This window comes from Mus musculus, chromosome X (assembly GCF_000001635.26).
Source record: "Mus musculus strain C57BL/6J chromosome X, GRCm38.p6 C57BL/6J".
NCBI classification, from domain to species: Eukaryota; Metazoa; Chordata; class Mammalia; order Rodentia; family Muridae; genus Mus; species Mus musculus.
In genome coordinates this window covers 98,895,327-98,918,747 of record NC_000086.7, presented here as the reverse complement: position 1 = coordinate 98,918,747, position 23,421 = coordinate 98,895,327, and the positions used below count along the sequence as shown (strand labels likewise).

The window sequence follows — 23,421 nt, the reverse complement described above, 5'->3', positions numbered from 1 at the left end:
CTAACTCACAGGAAAAAATAATACAAGCCTACAAGCAGCCACTTCCAGTGAGGACTTACCCTTGGCTTCCTGTGCGTCTGTTCCCTCTTGCCTTCCCACAGTTTGTCTCTGTCACCTGCCCACCTCAATTTCTGAGCCCCTCTTTCATTCTGTAGTTCAGGATGCTCTTTATGCCTCAAACCTTTGGCTTCTTTTGAAGCTTCCTGTTTTTTGAGACTGCTGTGCACATGTGTATCTATTACATTTGTATGCTTTTCTCCTGTTAATTTGTCTATTGTCTGCATTTCCCCCAAGACTGAACCTTTAAACAGAATGGGGAGAGTCCCTTTCTCTTCTACAGCATGTCTTACCTTCTTTCTTTGATATTTCTTGTCTACTTTAGGGATACATTTATCTTCTAAGCACAGCCCCTTCCCCATTGTTTTGGATTTTTGATACTCACTCTTGCTATGCAACAGTGGCATGCCTGGTACACACTATATAGTTTAAGTTGGCCTTGACTTCTTGGCACTCCTCCTGCCTCAGCCTCCCTCTCGCTGAGATTACAGTGTGTGAACATATATAGTCTCAAGACCATATAACCTTAAAAGTATAATGTAGCCAGATGTTTGCACAAGCATTTTTAGTCCCAGGATTTGGGAGGCAGAGGTGGGTGGATATGTAGGCCAGTCCTGGTCTACATAGCAAGTTCCTGGCCAGCCAAAGCTGCATAGTGAGACCCAATCTTAAAAAGAAAATGTATAGTTCAAAGCTTTTTCTGATTTACTTGGGATTAAGTTCTCAACAAGAAACCCTATCAGAGTCTGGCATGGTTTTCCAGTGTAAAATTCCTCATCTTCTTTTGTAAGGGATGGGTTTCTGTTAGGACATATTGTATAAATATCACATCACTTATTAAAGTTCAGTTTACTTTTGCAGTAAATTAAATTTTACTTTTGCATGTACAATAATAATCTGTACCACAAACACTTTTGCTTAAAGGAGGTGAGAAACCAGCATATTCTGAGCTCTAACTGTATAACCATAGCCCAGGGGAAAAATTGTATTACAGTGGATGCCATCTGACAACATGAAAAATGTTGTATACACTTTAATGTGCAAAGAAAAGAAATCCACATATCAAAGTGCTTACCGAATTCTTAGGTAGAGTCACAGCAGGAACTGGGCTAAGCAGCAGGAGGGAATTTATGTTACGTGGAAGTTGTTGTTATCACATCCTTGATTCTAAGTTTAGCGTTGGCTAGAGATGTGTCAAGCCAAGTGATACATCTGCAGGAATTTTATCTAAAAAATGGACCTTAGGCCACATTCAGATGTTTATAGGCTACGGCTGTTAAAAATGTCTAAAGGCTGAGTGTGGTAGTGCAGGCTTGTAATCCCAGTATTGGGGAGGATGAGGGAGGAAGATGAGTTGTAGGGCAGCTTGAACTACATAGTCCACCCTTTCTTATTTAAAAAATGTGTTAGAGTCTAATAAATTTTGAACTACAACCTCTCATCTCTCCACAATCATAATGCTTGACTTAGATGCAGCTTCCTCAGCGAATTTCAGTTCACGAATATAAATTTGGTATTATATTTTCCAGTCTCACCCAACGGGGTCCTACTCATTATCATTTACTTTAATAATTGGATTCTGCTAGACTCAGCTAGTGGTGGCCTTTTAAATGTAGTTCCTGGGTCCTCTCCTCTTTTTATTATTTCATGACACTAGGGATCAAAATCTGAGTCTTATGGACTTTAAGCAGGTGATACCCACTTATCTACACTCCCAACCCACTGTGGCCTTTTAGCCAGATTCTTTCCTTATTAGATTAATCTTTGCTTCTTGGAATAAGAAACGTTCTGTAGTTATATCTTCCCTATTCCAGATGCATGATCAATTATTTATCCCGGATTCCCGCATCTTTTTGATACTATTTAGAAGCTGAAGAGAGGTATTAGTCCTCTCAGCCATCTCAGTGGCTATAGCTAGATAATTTATGCATTTCATATGGGATCCCCATTCTTTTGCACTGAACACATCAGACACTATGTAACAGTCCGCACCCTGGTCAAGGTCACCCAGGTCCAGGGCAGAAACCCTGCCTTGGGTTATTCTGAAACCTACCATTCTTTGACGATCTTAATGCCTTTGGATCAAATTATTCTAGAAGGAAATGTTGAAAGTGGAATATGGTGGATGGAGTAGGGAAATAAAAAACAAAGGAAGAATGTAAATGGAAGAGTACCTGTATCTGTACCTAACTGAATGATATAGATGAAGGGGATAAGTTCAGATTTGATTGTTTGGTTATTTGGTTGATTGGTTTTGTGCTGACATGGTGCTGCCTAGGCAAGGAACCAGATTTAACGACTTTCATATAAAGAGAATAATTGAATATCTGAAAACCTAGGGTATAACTACTGCCACCACTGAACCACATGGCCCCAGGAACACAGAGAAGGGTGTTCAGATGGTATAAACTGTCATTACAATCTTGACCTAAGGTTTCTAGGCAGGCGTGCTGGAGCTAGGGAGATGCCCGATAGTAAGGCAACAGTTTTAGGGCTTGAGAAGGCTTTATGGTGAGGGGATCTGATATATGTGAGTGAGACTACTAAGAAGTCAAGGGGAATTTTTTGAGAGATGAATACATCTGAAACCTAGTGTTTTATAAACACCATGATTATTTGCCTCAATTTTATCCTGGCTTTTTGACCAAGTGGGTACTTAAAGCCAAAGCTAGGAGGCATGGGGGCAAGCCTTGAATGAGGAGTAGCTTTAAACTTTTGACATGTAGGCCAGTGGACCAGGGTCTGTCCCCAGCATTTGAGCAAGGACTCTCAATGAAATTCACTTTCTTTTCCCAACAGGCAGAAAGAAGAATTATTTGTTGTTTTTCTTTTGGCGCTGTTTTGGTAGGGTCAAGGTGGGGGTAATGGTGACAGGCTACTTGAAGGTTTATAGAGCCTTATCTATATGAGGTGTTCAATTTTGATTGAGGCTCATTTTCTGGCATCCATAAGGCCTCAAACGGAAGCTTAATTATAAGTCCAAACTCTGAAATCCAGATTCTACAATACCTCATTATTCCCCCAAAGAAGTGAAGTTGTGGCAGGCATAACAATGTGTGTGTGTGTGTGTGTGTGTGTGTGTGTGTGTGTGTGTGTGTGTTGGCTTAAAAAGTGTTGGGTGCCTGGAGTTATCACCTGTCTTAAGGACTATGCCTTTTGAGAAGATATTTGTACCTCCAGAGCACCACAAGAAACCATTCTGTACGGAGGTCTCATGGTCTGGGTTGGCAAGTAAGCAGGTTATCTACATACTGAAGAAAGACAGTAAAGGTGTTAAAGGTGAAAGGCCCTTACCTAAGACCTGGCCAAACAGATGGGGGCTACTTTGGAAAGCCTGAGGTGGGAGAGTCCAAGTTAATTGTTGACCAAACAGTAAGTCAGGGTCTTACCACTGAAAGGCAAAGGAACTGAGAGTCAGGATTACAAAGCTGTAATCAAAGCATCATTTAGGCCTAGGACTGTCTGGTAATTTGCATTCAGATAATATAGGGTTTTTGTACAACAAGATGATCATGGCTTTCTTATTGGCTATAAGCAAGGTACCAGTTGGTAAATGGCACCAGGTTCCTGGCTACCATTGTAAATATGTTGAAAGAGAAGTAACAAGGTCAGTAGGCCTTAGGTCCCAAACTTATGAATGAGAGGTTGTCGTCAGCTCTGGGATTCAGACTTCAGGGGGATATAAGTGCCCAGAAAAGGAACTGGGATCTTTGAGAGAAAAAAAATCTTGTGGAGGGGTTAAAGTGTGATCATCCAGGATAGGCCATTCCTCAGGGGAGAGCTTACTGGACATAGAGGTGACTCCCATACAAATTAAAAAATATATGTATATTCTAGGGGGTGGAGTGATAGTCCAGTGGTTAGGAGCATTAGCTGTTGTTACAAAGAACCAGGTTTGAATTAACTGTACCCACATGGCAGCTAACAACCAACCATCCATAACTCAAACTCTCTGGCAGCTGACAATTTCTACTGATTTCCAAAAGCACTGCACAGATGTGGTTTAAAGACAAGCATGCAGGCAAAACATCTACACATACAAAAATTAAAACAAAACAAAACAAAACAAAACAATCTTTACAAAGCTCTTTTCAAAAAGAATTCTAATTCTTGCCACATCAGGACCACCTGATACTTATCCATAAGGCCAACCTCTAAACTCTCTCCATCAAGCTGAAGGAGGTGCTCTTCCTCCATGAGTTCCTCTCGGATTGAGATCACTCTAACAGTCCAGGCTGGCCTAGCCTCTTGAAGTGCTCTCTAGTGACCAGCCACCCCCCCCCCCAGACTACTCTAACTGCCTTAACATCTATTTCCAGGCCCTTAAGATGCAGGTAGCCAAGCTCCACCCTATAGAAGGTGGAAAGCCCCAAATCAGGCCACCTTGGAAAGCCACTGCCTCACCCCCCCCAAAAAAAAACCCTTATATATATAAAGCCTCACTCCTGCTCAGTTCTTTGCTGCTTCTTTCAGGAATCTTTCCCAATAAATATCTTGTGTGAGGTTTGCTGTACAGTGTGACTTTCTTGACTCCCAACTGCCAGGATACCTTTCCCATCAGGGCTGCAACACTTGTATTGGGGAAAACCTTTCCCCTCAGAGCTGTAACACTTACACTCCTGCCTCCACCTCTCAAGTACTTGGATACAAGCAAGCATCACCACGCTCAATTTTACTCTAGTTCTTTAGAATACATCCCAAAGGACGAGGAACATTTCCTTTTTTCTCTTTTGAAAAACTTCTTTTTCAGTAGTTTAAAGAAATTATTGAGAACAGATCTTAATGCTCAACATTGTTGGATTTTTTAAAAAGAAGTTTATTTATTTTGGTGTTAGGCATCAGACCTAGGCCTTCTGTATATAAAGTAGGAAGTTTACAAATATCAAACCTCTGGGTGTTGTGTGACAGATTTTTTTTCTTAATGAAGACTTTCTGTCTCTGTCTTTCTGTCTCTCTGACTCTCTGTCTCTCTGACTCCGTCTCTCTCTCTCTCTCTCTCTCTCTCTCTCTCTCTCTCTCTCTGTGTGTGTGTGTGTGTGTGTGTGTGTGTGTGTGTGTGTCTGTCTGTCTGTCTGTCTCATCACAGAAAGGGAGCCCACAAGAGACCAAAGTAAGGATTTCATCAGTGTCCAGTGTGTGGAAGCAGTGAGATTTTGATTGGGATTACTAACAGGGGGATTGGTGTGGGGCAACTTAACCAGAAGCAGGAATGACCCAAAAGCAGCTGCATCACCAGGCAGCCCACCCTGACTGCCCTGGGTGAGAGGACTCCTGAAAACTGAAGCCCCTGGATTTGAACATTGTTCTCTCTGCAGTTGCGCTGATCAGAGCCTCCACCCACAGCAACTGTGACTTCCTTTCTTCAGTTCCTCGGGACCCTCCAGATTCTTCCAAGCTTCTATTCTTTCCAGATATATGACCACATGTTTACCTCCTGCTCACTCCTGAGGCCAGTGAGCCTCCCCTTCCTTCTAAGGGCAATTGTTTCAATTTGGAAGGAATGTTTCTTTTGGTAGGAGCATGCCATGCACAGGGACCTGGTCATTTCTCACTATCTTATAACGTCTTTATGATGTTTCAGATAATACCCATATTTTTCTCAACATTTGTGCACCCCTACAGTACCAGGGATGGAACCCAGGACTTTTTCTTTATGCGCTTGTTTTGGCTAGACAAGCTGTTTACTAAGTTACAATCTTAGCTCCAAAAATATGTTTTCTTTTTGAGACAGAGTCTAACAAAATAGCCTAGTAGGACTTGAATTTGTAATACTCCTGCCTTAGCCTCCAAAGTGCTAGGATTATAGGTTTGTACCACAAGCTTAGCTCTAATTCTAATTTTGTTTTCAAAGTGAGCCAATGCTCTTAATTTTCTGTTTTTTTTTTTTTTTTTTTTTTTGTTGTTGTTGTTTTTCTAAAAAAAAAAAAAAAAGCCACTTTTTGGCTGGACTTCATGACATGAACTTGCAACTCCAGCACTTAGGACACTGGCACAGAAGGATTTCCATAACTCTGAGGTCAGCCTGGGCTAAAGAGTGGGTAATGTTTCAAAAAAGCAAGCAAAAAAATTGTACCTTTTCCTCTTGATTAATAACAGTATGTTGATTGTAATCTTAAGCTCCTGTATCCATGGTTTTATTCATAAACTACTTTGTTCCAACTCTTTGTATTTTATTTTTTATTTAGTAAATTTAATTATTTATTAGTTGTTGTCTGGTTTACATTTCTAGCCTTGAGGGCTCCTCCTGGCTCAGCCTCAGAAGAGAACAGGTACTTACGACCTCACTCAGCTTGCTAAGGGTTTTTGGTCAATAGAAAGTATTGAATTCTTTCAAATTATCTTGTATCTACTGAGATAATCTCACGACTTTCCTGTTTAATTCTAGCAATGTGGTGTTATTGGAGGATTTTTCTCTATGAATGTATGCTTGCATTCCTGAAGTAGAATGGTTCGGTAACACAGGGTAGAGTAGGAATTTGGGGGTGGGGTGGGCATGTTTTACTGGTAACTTCTGTCACTGGAGTTGTGCTTCTGTTTCTCGGTGCTTTTCTGCTGCCCCACCATTCTTTTTATGAGTGTGTGCTGCTCTTTCTTAGGAATAGAGCCTTTGCATTGGCCTTGCTTTGAAATGGTTGTAGCCGGGAGGGGGTGGGGTGTAGAGCTTTAACAGGGACAATGCCTTGGTTTAAAGCCCAGCTCCCCTCTCCATATAGTTATGTCTAATCAATCTCCCACCACCACTGCTTTCTCTCTCCTTCCCATCCTCCCCCCTCCTTCCCTCCCTTCCTCTCTATCTCTTCCTCTCCGTCTCTCTCTACATTATTGGGGATTGCATCTGCAACCTCATGCATACCAAGCAGGTACTCTACCACTGAACAATATTCCCAGCCCTTTATAGTTTTTTATTTCTTTTTTGAGACAGTTTCTCTACATATCCCAGGATGACTTCACTACTCCTTGTTTGTTATAAATTAAGTTGTTAATTACCATAGACGTTCGCTAGGTAGTTTATCAATATACATACTTTTTCTTGTTTATACTATTAAAGTGTTAAATTATATACATATGTTTCGTGATACTGAACTATCCTTCTACTTTTTTGAAAATCCTCATTTGATCAAAAACTGTGCACATTGTATACTGTTTTGTCATGCTGGAGATGACCCTGGCACCAGTTGCATGCTAATGCCCTCCACCACTGAGCTGCCAGACCAGTTTTGTGGCTATATGATTTTTGTTTGTTTGTTTGTTTTTTGTTTTTGTTTTTGTTTTTTGAGACAGGGTTTATTTGTATAGCCCTGGCTGTCCTGGAACTCACTTTGTAGACCAGGCTGGCCTCGAACTCAGAAATCTGCTTGCCTCTGCCTCCTGAGTGCTGGGATTAAAGGCATGCACCACCACGCCTGGCTATATGATTTTTTAAAAAAATAAGTATTTTTTAATATATTTTTAAAAATTCTGGTGGATTTTTGTAACTACACTTACTAGTAAATTGAGCCTTTGCTTTTCATATTCTTGTATTATCATTGTATGGATTTATAATCTCAATAAATTAACTGTGCATATGTTGTATCAACTTTTCCTGGCAGGCATGAACAAAACTCTATTTATCAGATTAAGCACTGATGACAGACTAAAATAACTATTTCATCCAAGACTATCTTGCTAAACCAGTGAGTTTGTCGGGTGAATGCACAAGCACATGTGTAACCCCCAAACAGATGCATCTCCAAAAATTTCACCTCAGCACAGATGACTTTTTCATAGCTACATAGAAGGATTTGCTTCAGTTAACCCTCTGTCTTCTCCATATACTCTGGGTCATCCAGAGACCAAGTACAGCTGAGACAGAATTAAATACAACTGTGAGAGGGTACACAGAAAGTAGTGAGTGGTGGGAATCTTTAATCCCAGCACTCATGAGGCAGAGGCAGGGGGATCTTTGTGAGTTCTGTGGCCACGCTGGTCTACAGAGTGAGTTCCAGGACAGCCAGAGCTACACAGAGAAACTGTGACTCACAGAAACAAAATAAAGTAAATTAATTAATATTAAGCAAGTAACTAAAATGCGCTTCTCTGCTGAGAGGCAGTCCGCATGTATCCGTACAAGGATAAGTCTTTAGATGGCAGTTAGGAGCTGTATTAGTGGAGAATAGAGTCAATAACAAGTGGTATGGGAGGGGTTGCATTCTTGAGATGTTTTCTGAGACAGTCTTGCTATAAAGGCCCGGCTGGCCTGGTTCTCACTATGTAGGTCTCTCTGGCTTTAAACTCATGAGAATACTTCTGCCTCAGCTTCCCAAGTGCTCTGGTGAGAGTGCTTGTGTTTTTGTTTTCTTTTCCTTTAGTAAGGAATGGATCTTATCCTGGCATTCTCCTTATGCTTTGTTGTCTCCCCCATGTCCTTCCTCACCAGGGCACCACACCCCTCCATGGCATCCTCATTCTTCTCGGCCAGTCCTGCTTTCTTAGCCATGCAGGCCATTACCCTCTCTAGTTCCCACCTCCCATTTCTTCATACTCTTATGATCTCCTTTCTAGTCTTGTGGCCTATGCACATATAAACATACACACACACACACACACACACACACACACACACACACACTCACTCACACACACACACTCACACACACAATTTGAAAATTAGTTTCCTCATAAAATAAAACACACATCATTGTCTTTCTGAATCTATCTTTGGCAGGAGCTCATTTAGCCCTGTCTGCTCTCAAATTTGCTATGTAGTTGAGGGTGGCATTGAACTCCTGATCTTCCTGCCTCTTCATTGTAAATGTATGCTACTCAGTCCAGTTTTTCTTTGGGGTGGGGTGGGGGCATCTTATCTCATAATGTTCATGTCACAATTTATGACTGAAGGAGGTTAGGGCAGGAACTCAAGGCAGGAATCTGGAGGCAGCAGCTGAAGCAGAGGCCACGGAGGAGTGCTGCTTACTGCTTACTGCTTACCGGCTTGCTTGCTCCTATGGCTTGCTCAGCTGCCGCCTTCTTCTTCTTCTTCTTCTTCTTCTTCTTCTTCTTCTTCTTCTTCTTCTTCTTCTTCTTCTTCTTCTTCTTCTTCTTCTTCTTCTCCTTCTTCTTCTTCTTCCTCCTTTCTATTGAATTTTCTCTTTGTAAATTTTATATTCTGCATCCCAGCCCCAGTCATCTCCCTGTCCCCTCACATCTGCCCTTTCCTCTTGAAACTCCCCCACCCCAATAAATACACACCACACACAACAACAGCAGCAGCAGCAACAACGAAGTGTAGTATGTCTCATGATGTAGTATGTCACAGTGTGTCCCACAGTATATCCCTCTGTCGACTTATCTTCACTTGTAAATGTTCATTGTAAAGAGACATTGGTCTGGTTTGAGATCTCTGGCTTCTGTGACACCATCAATATTGGATCCTCACTACCAGGACTCCTCTTTGGTTGTCCTGTGTCATGGAGATTCTGCAGTTTTGGGTCAGCAGGATCTGATGGCCCTTTCACATGTCCCAGCTGTTGACAGATGATACAGAATTAGGGATGGGCCAACTCAGAGCCCTGGATCTGGGTGGTAGTCAGCCTGTTGGCTCTCCTTATCTGCACCACCAGAGCAAGCTCTTCAGCATTGTTCTGGCTAGGCCACCCAGGGCCACCACTGACAGGAAGCAGGATCAGCTCTCCCACTCTCATGCCCTCCCCACTCTCATGTCCTCAGGCTGGCTTACCTACATCCACACCTCCAGAGCCAGCTTCACTGTGCTGTCCAGTCGAGGCACAGGGCCCACTCTCCAAAGTGCTGCAGCCTGTGAGGGGCTTGGCCAGCTCTGCAGCTCTCACACCCTCACTCTCATACCCTTGGGGCTGGCTCACCAGTCGCTTTGCCATCAGGACCAGCTGTACTGTGTTGCCCAGGTGAGGTGCGATAGGACCCACTCTCCTGAGTGCTACAGGGAGTGCACATGCAGGGGCAGCTCTCCTGAACTCATACCCTAGGGACCAGCTTTCTGGGGACTACCCACAGCAGGTGGCAATGGGTGGGAGGGCACCACCCTGCAGTCAGGTCACTTCATAGCAGATGAGTAGTGAGGACAGCTCTCCTGTGCTCTCATCCTTGGGGCCCATTCACCTGCACCCCCACCACTAGGATCGGCTCTGCTGTGCTGTCCAGGCGAAATGCAGGGCCTGCTTTCTTGAGTCCCGTAACTGGTGAGGGACAGGGCTAGTTCTCTGGAGCACAAGAATCCGTAGGCAGGTTTCTTCATTGTCTGAAACAGCTCTCACACACTCATGCCCTCCAGGCAGGTTCACTTTTCTCCTCCCTGTCCTTAACCAGGTACAGCTCTACTGTGTTGCCTCGGCAAGGCACAGGGCCCACTCTCCCAAGCACTGCAGCCTGTAGCCAGTGAGAGGTGGGGAAGGTGGGACCAGCTCTCCTGAGCTACTGCATCCAGTGAGGGGCAGGTCCAGTTCTGCACAGCCCTTGGACATCCCTGTGGGCCCTGGCAACTACCCTGGCCAGGGACATCCTCACGCTCTCTGGTAGTAATATGAGCCACAAACATCCACAGGAAGCCCAGCCTCTGAGTAGCCACAGACTCAGACATGGCCTTCAGTGGCAGCTTAGACTGGGACTCTACCCAGGTGGCAGGGCTGGCCACTCAGAACAGGCTGCTCCTCTCCACTCTTGAGTGTCCAGTTTCATCTCTCTTCATAACGCTCAAGCTGCTCCGCTTCTCTTTCTCTCCCACCTGTCCACCACATACTTGTATAACGTGGTGACTCCTGCTGCAGGCTGGTCATGCAATGCTGGGTCCTCCTGTGGCATTGGACTGAGATCAGATCTGTGGGTGTCTTTTTCAGCCCACACCGTGTGGCATGGAAGAACACAGGTCTGTCTTCCTCGTCCCTCTCTATGCTGCCTGGATTTGATTCCATTTGAATTGATTATTTATTTACTTATTTATTTATTTATTTATTTATTTATTTATTTTGGTTTTTCGAGACAGGGTTTCTCTGTATAGCCCTGGCTGTCCTGGAGCTCACTTTGTAGACCAGGCTGGCCTCGAACTCAGAAATCCGCCTGCCTCTGCCTCCCGAGTGCTGGGATTAAAGGCGTACCTAGGCATAAAACAGCTTTGGCCACCAAGTCAGGCATCAGTTTAGGATGAACAAAGGACTGCCATCTGCTCTGTCCCTGACTGATAAAAGAACACCACCAACAAGGTGTCTCTTTGTCCAGTGCCAAGTCAGGAGGGGGCACAGTTATTTTAAGTGATAAATTGCTCTAAAATTTATTGTGGTGATAGTTGATCAATTGTGTGAATTAAATATTGTGAAAATACTAAAACTTAATGATGTGTACATTTAATAGGGTAAACTCTATGTTGTATAAAGTATATCTCAAAAAAAGTTGTTATATAAACCAATATGTTTCAGTACCATATTGGTTAGAGGAAAATTACAAGTTTTCAGTTGTATCAATTTTTTTCAAATATGTACAGAGCTGGTGATATGTGAATACCACTGAGCTAAGCTGCCAATTCCCAGAGATTTTAACTTATTAAAATAGAAGTGCACAATTTGGTAACTTTTACCTTCAACATTTCTACTCACTGTATCACAGAAATCTAAATACTCCTGAGTCGGAGGCAGGAAAGTGGAAAGCCTGAAGACTGAGACTCAAAAAGAGAGTCTTCATGACTCCATGTCAATGATATAATAGCAAATGATGTGCTATTTCAAACATGGTTCCTCACTAAATAGTCTAATGCTTCTTCAGAGAATTCTTGGTCAATCAACTCTCCCCACATCTTTGGGCTCAGTGGGATTTTTGTATGTACATACAAATCTGTGTAGGTGTCCTCATTGTGTGTGCCAGCTGTGTGTGGAGGCCTGAACTTAACATCAGAATGTCCAATTAAATTTCTTCTCCTGCCTTACTTTTTTAAAGGCTGTATTTATTTGTGTCTTTTATGTGCATGGGTGCTCTGTCTTTATGAACACCAGAAATGGGGATTGGATCCCATTAGAGGTGCTTGTGAGTCACTATGTGGTTGCTGGGAATTAAACTCAGGACCTCTGGAAAAGCAGCCAGTGCTCTTACCCGCTGAGCCATCTCTCCAGCCCCCTCCTCACCTCTTATTTATTTATTTATTTATTTATTTATTTATTTATTTATTTTTGAGACAAGGTCTTTCACTGAACCTAACTAAACTGGCTGGGTAGTAAGCAAGTGGGATCTGCCAGTTTTCACTAGCTCTCGCCCCAGTGGTGGGATTCCAAGAGTATGGCAGCACACTCAGCCTTTACATGGGCACTGGGGACTCAAACTCTGATCTTCCTTTTTATGTAGCAAGTATTTCACCAGCTGAGCTGTCTCTCCAGCCTGCAGTCCAGGCTGTGTAGAATTTTTAATATCATTATACGCTATTTTGTCTTCTACACACACACACACACACACACACACACACACACACACAAGGTTGGGGAAGGGAAAGGGAAAAGAGGAAGGAGAGGGAGAAGGGGGGAAGACTTGTTCACACTTGTGATCCCAGCACTCAGAAGGCCCAGGCAGCAGGGTGGCTATGAATTAGTTCATGGCCAGCCTGAGCTACATAGTTGAGATTACCCATAGCAGCAGCAACAACAACAATTACAAAGAAACAAAACAAAACAAAACAAAAATCCAACAAAAAAACTCCCCAAACCAAATAACAACAGCAACAACAACAATAATAAACAGGCTAGAGAGATGGCTGAATCTGTAAATGCCAGAACCTGTGTCAAAATGCTAGGAGTGGTGGGGTATGCTTGTCACCCCAGGTCTGGAAAGGGAAAGAAAGGCCTGTTATTAGAGAAAGGTGACTTGCCAGTCTAGCCTAAGCAATGAACCCTGGCCATTGAGAAATGCTGTTTTTTTTTTTTTTTAAAGTAAATAGTGCCTAAGAAATGGCATTTGAGGTTGACCTTTGACCTCCACAGTCATGCACATACGTGTATACTCCTCACCCCTCACCACACACACCAAACAAAAACAAACACAGTGCACAGTGCACATATGGACACAGTAGAACATACCTGTAATACCAGAACTTGGAAGGCTGAGTGAAGAAGTTTGCCCCAAATTTGAGGTCAGCCTGGGCTAGGTAGCAAGACCTTGCCTTCTAAAATCCCCAAACAATGAACAAATGAAATAAGTGAACAAAGTTCCTACCAGGCTGGTACCCGAATACAGTACACAGACTGGATGGTTCTATGGTACCCAGGTGGGAAAGGGGGCATAAAGTAGAGATAGCAGGACATGGAGATATTCACACTATTGTATTATTCCACAGGCTATGAGAGACTGGAGTTTTCCTGTGGACAACAGCTTTCAAGATTTTCTTAAAAGCCAGATATACATTATACATCATTTTAGTTACAGTACTTGGGAGGCAGAGGCATGCAAACCTCTGTGAGTTCAAGGCCAACTTGGTCTACAGAGTGAGTTCCAAGACAGCCAGAGCTACATAGTTAGACCCTATCTAGAAACAACAACAACAACAAAAAGTTCTTAACGCTTTTCCAATGGTATAAAATGACATTTCAGTACAAAAGTCAGGATGAAATTTTTGCTGAACCTGCGGGTTGAGGCCTGTAATCTCAGCCACTCAGGAAGCTGAAGTAGGAGAATTGCGAATCCAAGGTCTGCCTGGACTAGAGGGTGAGTTCAAGGTTAGTCAAAGCAACTTTGCTCGAGTCTTCTCAAAATGAAAATCAAACTAGTTGGTGGTAAACATCAGAGGATACTTGCTTCGAATCTGTAAAGCCTTGGGTATCCACTGGGGGTGGAAAAAGAGGATGTTCTTGCTCAGAGTGATTGGGGTGGATTCTAAGTGCACTTTAGATATGCTAGTTCACCTTTCTGAGTTCCAGTTTCCTCATCTGGAGGATGATATAAATGGATCATTGTAGTTGCAGGGACCAGGCAGATGACTCAGACACAGCAAATGCTAATGTTGGGATCTGGTTTCCTTGTAGTAATTAACATTACTAACTTGAAGTTCAATTTGTTTTGAGACAGGGTCTCTATACAGAGCAGAGGGCAGCCTGGAGCTCATGATGTAGATCAAGCCAATCTCAAAATGTCTGGCAACCTTCCTCTGCGGCTCAAAATCCACCCAAAGAAACCTAAAAATAAGCAGCACAATTTGGTGGTCTAATCGAGCTCTCTCTGATGGTTGAAATGCAGATTCATTCACCATTCTTAGCAAGGCTGAGTGAAGCTAGCTTCCTTCCTGTGGTTAGTGTTGGTACCATAATGGGATAGGGCAAGCATGACACGCATATATTGAGCCTTTGCCAGGGCACCTTGGTGTTCGTTTTCCAGCTTTGTGGTGCTTTCGAGCTCTTCCAGCCACCCTGCCACTGAGCGATGGGTGGATGCCCTTTGCCTTTCTTTTCTTTAGACAATCCAGCACCTGTGTGGTGTGTGTCCACTGCCTGTGTATTGTGTGTTCTTCATTATATGTTGTGTGTGCACTTACAATGTGGTGTTTGTCCACTGCATAATTGTGCGTGTTCACTGCCTACGTGGTATGTTTACACTGTGTACGTGTTATGTGTCCACCACCTGTACGCTGTGTTTCTACTGACTTCACAACGTCATCTTATAAAATTTATAAAATTTATAAAATTTCTGGCTTAAAACTTGCTTGTAAATTTTTGAGAAAGACCTGTTAACACTGCCTTAGAATTGTACATTACGAGGGTTCTTTTGAAACAGGGTCTCTTTTAGTAGCTCAGGACTATCTTGAACTCAATATGTATCCCACAATGCCTCATACTGTCTGCATTTATCCTGCCTTAGCCTTCTAAGAGCTAGGATTTCACTCAGCAGCTATTATACCCAACTTAGTTTTTGTTGGACATTTTATTTATTTACATTTCAAGCGTTTTCCCCTTTCCCAGTTTCCCCTCCGCAAACCCCATCCCATCCCCCTTCCCTTTGCCTCTAAGAGGGTGCTCCCCGACCCAGCCACTCACCCACTCCCATCTCACCACACTAGACCCTTCAGAGAACCAAGGGCCTCTCCTCCCATTGATGTCAGATAAGGCTATCCTCTGCTACATATGTGGCTGGAGCCAAGGGTCCCTCCATGTGTACTCTTCGTATACCCAGCTTTTTAATTCATTTAAAAATTCTGGTTCTGAAGATCAAGCTCTCTCTGCCACTGAGATGCATTCCTACCCTCATGGCTCCTGAGATATGGTGGCAATAAGCTACTCAGTCTGCTCCCGGACTTGGGATCCTCCTACCTTGGCCTCCTGAATGGCTGGGGTGTGGGTTGGCACCAACATGCTTTTAAATTTCATATCTTGGGATTTTACTGTGAGTATGACTGCACTTTAGTTTGTAGTCAGTGACATATTATTTTGAGCATTTGTCTTTTTTTATTGTAAAAGGAAGCGAATTAGAGTTAGAAAGCTGTTGGAAAACAGTTCAGTGACTTTTCTGATGTTATCTTTCTAGTGGTTCTATGACAGGAATGAAAATGGCCTCGTATACAGCTTAGTGTAAATGCTAGTTATTAAATTACAATTCATTTCATTATTAGCCTTAAATCAGATAAAAGATGAAACTAGTATGTAGTGGTTTGGGGCTGGGGATGTAGCTCAGTGGTAGAGTGCTTGCTTGGGATGCATGAAGTTATGGGTTCTTTCTATTCCTAGTAATGCAAGGGGAAAAAAGTAAATTAAATAAAAATTCAGATTTTCTGAGTCTTTCCCCATTGGTTTCTTTATCCCCTGTCCACACATTGGTTTCTCTATCCCTTGTCCCCACATTGGTGTGTCTCCTCTCCTCTCCTCTCCTCTCCTCTCCTCTCCTCTCCTCTCCTCTCCTCTCCTCTCCTCTCCTCTCCTCTCCCCTCCCCTCCCCTCCCCTCCCCTCCCCTCTCTCCTCCCCTCCCCTCCCCTCTCCCCTCCCCTCCCCTCCCCTCCCCTCCCCTCCCCTCCCCTCCCCTCCCCTCCCCTCCCCTCCCCTCCCCTCCCCTCCCCTCTCCTCTCCTCTCCTCTCCTCTCCTCTCCTCTCCTCTCCTCTCCTCTCTCCTCCCCTTCCTTCCCTCCCCATTTCCTCTTCCCTCCCTTTCTGTCTGTCTCTTTTTTCCATAAATTGCCCAGACTGGCCTGTATCTTGTGACCCTCCTGCTTCCTGCTCTGGCATAGCTAGAATTGTATGCTCCAGCCACTGGCCAGTAGCCTCCCATTTAATTAGTCTTCATTATTTTCAGGCCCAAACCCATATCTCAAAGAACATTAGAGTGTGCATCCCAGCAAACACCAAATGCAAAATGAAGTAACAAGGACCATTAGCAGAACATTAGAACATAGTTTGTGCTTATTCAGAAGGAGCCTCGGGGAACTGTTGCAAAGGCTGTAGTCATTCAACAGGTAAGTCTCCGCTCCACTCGTCTGCTTCTCCATCTTCTCCTCCTGTCGCGACCTTTCTACTAGTGGAGTTATGGATGTGTACTATTACATCTGACTCTACTTTCTGAAATAGAATGAAGTGGAGTAGCACATTGGACTTCAAGGTTGAAAAGTTTAAAAAAATGTCAAAAGTAATATAACGGTGCCTTTATTATACCCATAAAACTTCTTAGAAACAGTGCAGCCTCCCCTCCCTCTAAACTGTTGCTAACTGGGAAACAAATCGAACACAGAAAATACTCAGGTGTCTACCAATAAGTAGGTTTTGTTTTAAAAAATTAATTTTATTTGTGAGTACACTGTAGCTGTCTTCACACCAGAAGAGGGCATCAGATCCTATTACAGATGGTTGTGAGCCACCATGTGGTTTCTGGGAATTGAACTCAGGACCTCTGGACGAACAGTCAGTGCTCTTAACTGTTGAGTCATCTCTCCAGCCCTCAATAAGTAGTTTTGACATGGCTGTGCTAAAGTGAGAGTGTACTGAAAAACGAGAAATCCAAAAAATTTTAAAACTTGGAGGGCCTTTTTGAGTTCTGTGGACTGTATCTTGGGTATTCTGTACTTTTTTGGCTAATATCCACTTATTAGTGAGTACATACCATGCATGTCCTTTTGGGTCTGAGTTAACCTCACTTAGGATGATATTTTCAAGTTCTATCCATTTGCCTGCAAGACTCATAACATCCTCATTCTTAATAGCTGAGTAGTATTCCATTGTGTAAATGAACCACATTTTCTGTATCCATTCTTCTGTCGTGGAACATCTAGGTTGTTTCCAGCTTCAGTGTATAGGGTTTTATGTTGAGGTCCTTGATCCATGTGGACAGACAGCCAGTTAGACCAGCTCCATTTATTGAAGATGCTTTCTTTTTTCCATTGTATATTACAAATAAGGCTGCTATGAACATAGTGGAACATGTGCCCCTGTAGCATGGTGGGGCATCTTTTGAGTTTATTCCCAAAGAGTGGTATAGCTGGGTCTTCAGGTAGATCTACCTCCAATTTTCTGAGGAAACTCCAGATTGATTTCCAGAGTGGTTGTACCAGTTTGTACTTCCACCAGCAGTGGAGGAGTGTTCCTCTTCTTCCACATCCTCTCCAACATGTGTTGTCACCTGAGGTTTTGATCTTAGCCATTCTGACTGGTATAAGGTGGAATCTCAGGGTTGTTTTGGCTTGCATTTCTCTGATCACTAAGGACTTTAGGTGCTTCTCAGCCATTCAAGATTCCTCAGTTGTGAATTCTCAGATTAGTTCTATACCCCATTTTTCATTGGGTTGTTTGTTTTTTTGGTGACTAACATCTTGAGTTCTTTATATATTTTGGATATATAAAGCCCCATAACAACTGTTCTTTTGCTTGTTTATTATGGCTTCTTACTTTGCATTCTATTGGATGTAGTTTGTAGGTTGCCGATTTGTCTTTATCGACTATGTCCTTTGCCTTACAGAAGCTTTCCAGTTTCATGAGGTCCCATTTATCAATTCTTAATCTTAGAGCATGAGCCATTGGAGTTCTGTTTAGGAAATTTCCCCCTGTGCCAATGAGTTCAAGGCTCTTTCCCACTTTCTCTTGTATTATATTCAGTGTATAGGGTTTTATGTTGAGGTCCTTGATCTACGTGGACTTGAGCTTTGTACAAGGTGACAAATATGGGTCTATTTTCATTCTTCTACATACAGGCAGCCATTTAGACTGGTACCATTTATTGAAGATGCTTTCTTTTTTCTGTTGTATATTTTTGGCGTCTTTGTCAAAGATCAAGTGACTGTAAGTGTGTAGTTTATTTCTGGGTTTTCAATTCTATTCCATTGATCAATGTGTCTGTCTCTGTATCAATACCATGCAGTTTTTATCACTATTGCTCTGTTGTAAAGCTTGAGGTCAGGGATGGTGATTTCCCCAGCCATTCTTTTATTGTTAAGAATTGTTTTTGCTATTCTTTTTTTTTTTTTTTTTGCCTTTCCAGATGAATTTGAGAATTGCTCTTTCCATGTGTTTGAAGAATTGTGTTGGGATTTTGATGGGGATTGCATTGAATCTATAGATTGCTTTTGGTAGGATGGCCATTTTTACTATGTTAATTCTGTCAATCCATGAGCATGGGAGATCTCTCCATTTTCTGAGATCTTCTTCGAATTGAAGTTATTGTCATATAGGTCTTTCACTTATTTGGTTAGAGTTACCCCAAGATATTTTATATTATTTGTGACTATTGTGAAGGGTGTTATTTTTATAGGGATAGAAATGGAGAGAAGCCTGAGGAAAAGAAGGTCCAGAGACAGGCCCAAAGTGGAATCCAGCTCAAGAGGAAATCCCAGGGCCTGACACTATTACTGAAACTATGGAGAGCTCACAAAAAGGGATCTATCATGACTGCCCTCCGAAAGACCCAACAAGCAGCTGAAAGAGTCAGATGCAGACATTTAGACCAATGGAGAGAAGCAGCTGACCCTTGTTGTTGAAGTAGGGAAAGCTGAAAGAAGCTGAGGAGAAGGGTGGTCCTGTAGGAGGACCAGCAGTCTCAATTAACCTGGACCCCCGAGATCACTCAAAGAGTGGACCACCAAACAGACAGCATACACCAGCAGATATGAGGCCCCCAACACATATACAGCAGAGGACTTCCAGGTCTGTGTTCATTCAGAGATGATGCCCCTAACACTCAAGTGACTGGAGGCCCCAGGGAGGTTAGAGGTCAGGTGGGGTGGGGGGTGAGGATATCTACGTGGAGACAGGGGCATGGGGAGGAGGTATGGGATGTGGAACAGTCGGGGGAGGGTGGATCAGAAGCAGGGGAATAAAATATGGAGTGTAAAAAATAAAGTAATTGAAAAAAAGAAAAAAATTGATGGGTAAAAGTGCTTGTTGTACATGCTTATCATCTGGAACCCACGTAAAGATGCACAGAAGGAAGCAACTTCACAAAGTCACCCTCTGACCTCCACATACGTGTGCGTGTGTGTGTCTGTGATCATGTGATATATGTGTTCCAGGGTGTGTAGTTCAGTGACAGAGTGCTTACCTGGCATGTGCAAGGGCTGGGTTTTAGTCCCCAAATTACAAAGAATAAAGCAACACACACACACACACACACACACACACACACACACTCCAACCCACACCTCCCTCCCAAAGTTTTGGTGACTGTGTATTAGTATTAGCATGGGTTTATAAACACAGGGTCTTACCATACTGCCCAGGCTGGTCTTGAACTCCTGGGCTTAAGTAAGCCTCCTGCCTCATCCTCCTCATAAAATAGGCACATGTTAAAGCTATTTTTTTTTCACCAAGAAACACTGAAAGGGGGCAGGAGAGATGCTCCAGCAGTTAAGAGCACTGACTGCTCTTCCGAAGGTCCTGAGTTCAAATCCCAGCAACCACATGGTGCCTCACAACCATCTGTAATGAGATCTGACACGCTCTTCTGGTGTGTCTGAAGACAGCTACAGTGTACTTACATATAATAAACAAACAAACAAACAAACAAAGATTAAAAAAAACACTGAAGGGAATATGGGTAAGGGAATAAGTTGGGACTTGCATGTGCACAAACTTTGGAAGAGAATTGTTCCTTCCTTGGAAATCTTGCTGGATCTAGGCTCCTAAAACTTTTTAAGTCTTGGCTTTAGCTGAGGAAAGAAACTAGGCCAACTCAAGTCAGGGCAGGGACCAGGCAAGCGCCAAGACTGGACTGGGAACGGAGCCAATGGTAGTAAAGGCTTTAGGCCAGGCTGGAACTAAGGCTAGGCTCCAGTGTGGTGAGGCAGCAAACAGTTAGGCCCAGTGTTTTATGGCCTGCTCTGTTCGTTCTGGAAATTCTAGAGTTGAACATGTGGTCATAGGAGCCAGTCTGTCATCCAGCTCTTCAGCCTTGTTAGTCTTCCACCTTGGATAAGTTTGAATCATTTGCTATAGTTACCAGCAAGTGAGCAAAAACTGCTTTTTTTTTCCATATTGAAGTTCCATGTGTGCCCATCCCAAACGCGAGGGGTTGGAGATTAGATGCTTATGTGTTTGTTAGTCTGAATTACAATGGCAAGAAAAGAAAAAAAAATGGCTTCGGATTCTTCAAGCCTGGGTTAGTCTCTAGTAATTTGAGCGGACCAATTTACCTCCTGCATTTCAGGTGCTTGTGAGTAAAATGAAAAGGACACCAGGACCTTCTTCATAAAACTGTTGCACGAAGAAAATGAGATCACAAGGCACTAGTCCTTATCAGCCTTTTTTTTTCTCATCACCTAAGTTTTCCCATTAGTTTTGTTACATATAAACTCAATGCAGACCACATGGCAGTCTTAGCTACTTTGCTAGCTTGTGAAGGAAGGCTTGAATATTCCAGGACACAGACCTTTAGATTCTTGAAACATAGAGACTAGAAAATATTATTTTATATGTCCAGGACACATTCTTTTAAACCATACTTAATATTATTACTGAAGCAGAAAAAAATGTAATTTGGAAAATTATCTTTTATTCCAGTGTCCCATGCAATTTTTTAAAAATAAAAATGAACTTTTTATATACAGAGAAGAGTAAACAATCAACAAGCATTTTAAAGAAATATTTTAATGAAAGTAACCATGGTCCCAGATGGAGAAATGAAGCAGAAGCTGACATAGGAAGTTAACATGGTTTGGCTTTCTTAGCAAAGGTGATGTTTCCTAAAGCCCCATAACAACTGAGGGGGGCTGGCTTTGTTGCTTGTGTGTGTTTTAAAGAAATGATCTAGGTAGATTCAGCCGGCCTGGAGTTTGTGATCCTCCTGCTTCAATGTGTTGAGTGAGTGCTGAGATGAGAAGTAGTTCTGTCCTTTGATAGGCAATCCATGTAACCATAAAGGTTAGGTGTCGAGTAAGGACTAGGAGGATAGGGGAGGCTTTACTTAGGAAGGGGAAATAGAATAGAGAGTTACAAAGAGATGGATGTGGAGTTGGAGGAAGCTGAAACAGGAGGGTTAAATGGAGAGGGGGAGGAAAGAGGGAGGTAGGACAAGGAATATGGGGAGAGACAGCTAATACTAAGGGTCATCTGGGGGGGGGTCATATAGAAACCTACTACTGTAGAAAGTTCTTAATATGTACACACGAAGAATATATACATTTGACATATATGTGATAACATATATATGGAATAAATCTAAATGGAATTATCAAATTACCAGAAGAGAAAGGTAAACACATCAGCTAGAAACCCTTTAATCTACAATGGTGACCCTGCTTACATGATCTGCTGGTACAATACTGGCACAAAAGTTGTATGAGTAACCAATCACTATCTGGTTGGATTTAAGGCCCAGTCCATGAGATGGAATCCATGTTTGATACTGCTCTGTTAGCCAGGAACCCAAAATTGGATAGATCATGGACCTAGGCAAAAACCAAATACTATTGTTCTGCTAAAGCAATGTCTCAATATATTGACTCCTAATGACATTCTGCTATACCCATAATCAGTGTCTTGTTTAGCCATCATCAGAAAAATTTTCACTTGCAGTAAATGGGAAAAATATGAAAAATACGAAAAAAAAATAACCTACAACTGGACAATGTGCAGAGTAAGAGACCTCAGAACATCCAATCCTAAGTGGGATGTCTCCATCAAACCTCTCCCTTCAGGTCTCAGGGCATGTTGCAGAAGAGAAGGCAGAAGAATGTAAGAGCTAGTGGGGATGGAGGACATCAAGGAAACAAGGCCTCCTAGATCCAGCAGGACTGACACCTATATAAACTCACAAAGGCTAGCACTGGTGTGTGTGTGTGTGTGTGTGTGTGTGTGTGTGTGTGCCTGCCAGTTGGGGTCCCAGCTCTGAGAGGTGGACACAAGCCCCGGTTCTTCTTCATAACCCATACACTATCTTTAATTCATTACCACTAGCAAAGAAAAGATTAGTTTTCTCCAACAGAGTTTCATATAATCCATACTTACGGGCAAGTCCCATGCCAAGTAATAGATGGGCAACTCAAAAAAAAAAAAAAAAAGAAAGGAACACAATGTTATTTTTGGGAGATATTTATCTCATAATGGTTTGCCTGGGCTTTTTTTTTTCCTTTTTAAAACTTTACTGTTCTTTTGCTTGTTTATTATGGCTTCTTACTTTGCATTCTTTCTTTTTTCTTCTCTCATGTATTACATCCAGAATGTAGTTTCCTCTCTCATTTATATTATTTATATTCCCCTCCCTCTTTCTCTGTCTCTCTCTGTTCTCTGTCTCTGTCTCTCTCTCTGTTCTCTCTCTCTTTCTCGCCCTCTCTCTCTCCCTGCCTCTCTCTTCTCTCTCTCTTGGTGTTTGCATGTTTATGTGCTTTCCTTGTTTTTTTCTATTCTGTTTTTTTTTTCTATCTGCCTGTTAATTTTCTTTTTTTTTTTTTTAAAGATTTATTTATTTATTACATGTAAGTACACTGTAGCTGTCTTCAGACACACCAGAAGAGGGCGTCAGATCTTGTTACAGATGGTTGTGAGCCACCATGTGGTTGCTGGGATTTGAACTCTGGACCTTCGGAAGAGCAGTCAGGTGCTCTTACCCACTGAGCCATCTCACCAGCCCCTGTTAATTTTCTAAAGAGAGAGAAAAAGGGCATGGAGTAGGGTGGATGGGGAAGTGGGAGGAGATGAGGGACTGGAATCCATGTTCAGAATATATTGTATGAAAAAAAAATCTGCTTTCAATAAAAAGAAAGAAAATAGAATAAAAATTCAACAATAACAATAATAACAACAAAAAAAGGCGTGTGCTTGTGTTCATATGCCACTAGAGCAAGCTCAACATCTGGTTTCCTTGTTTCTGTTTCTTTCAAGTTGTCAAACTATTATGCAATGGCAAGAGACTGATCCTGACCTAGATGACGGCTTCATTAAGTCAAATGGTTGGGTTCCGATTCCAGCATAAATGACGGA

General features: G+C 42.6%; 1 non-coding gene across 1 annotated transcript; it reads right to left on the bottom strand.

The window, feature by feature from the left end:
* Window positions 1–11,155: 11,155 nt before the first annotated feature.
* LOC115489231 lies at window positions 11,156–11,296 on the bottom strand. The gene has a single exon (XR_003953193.1). It is a non-coding gene; the product is annotated as a small nucleolar RNA SNORA48 (small nucleolar RNA).
* Window positions 11,297–23,421: the final 12,125 nt, after the last annotated feature.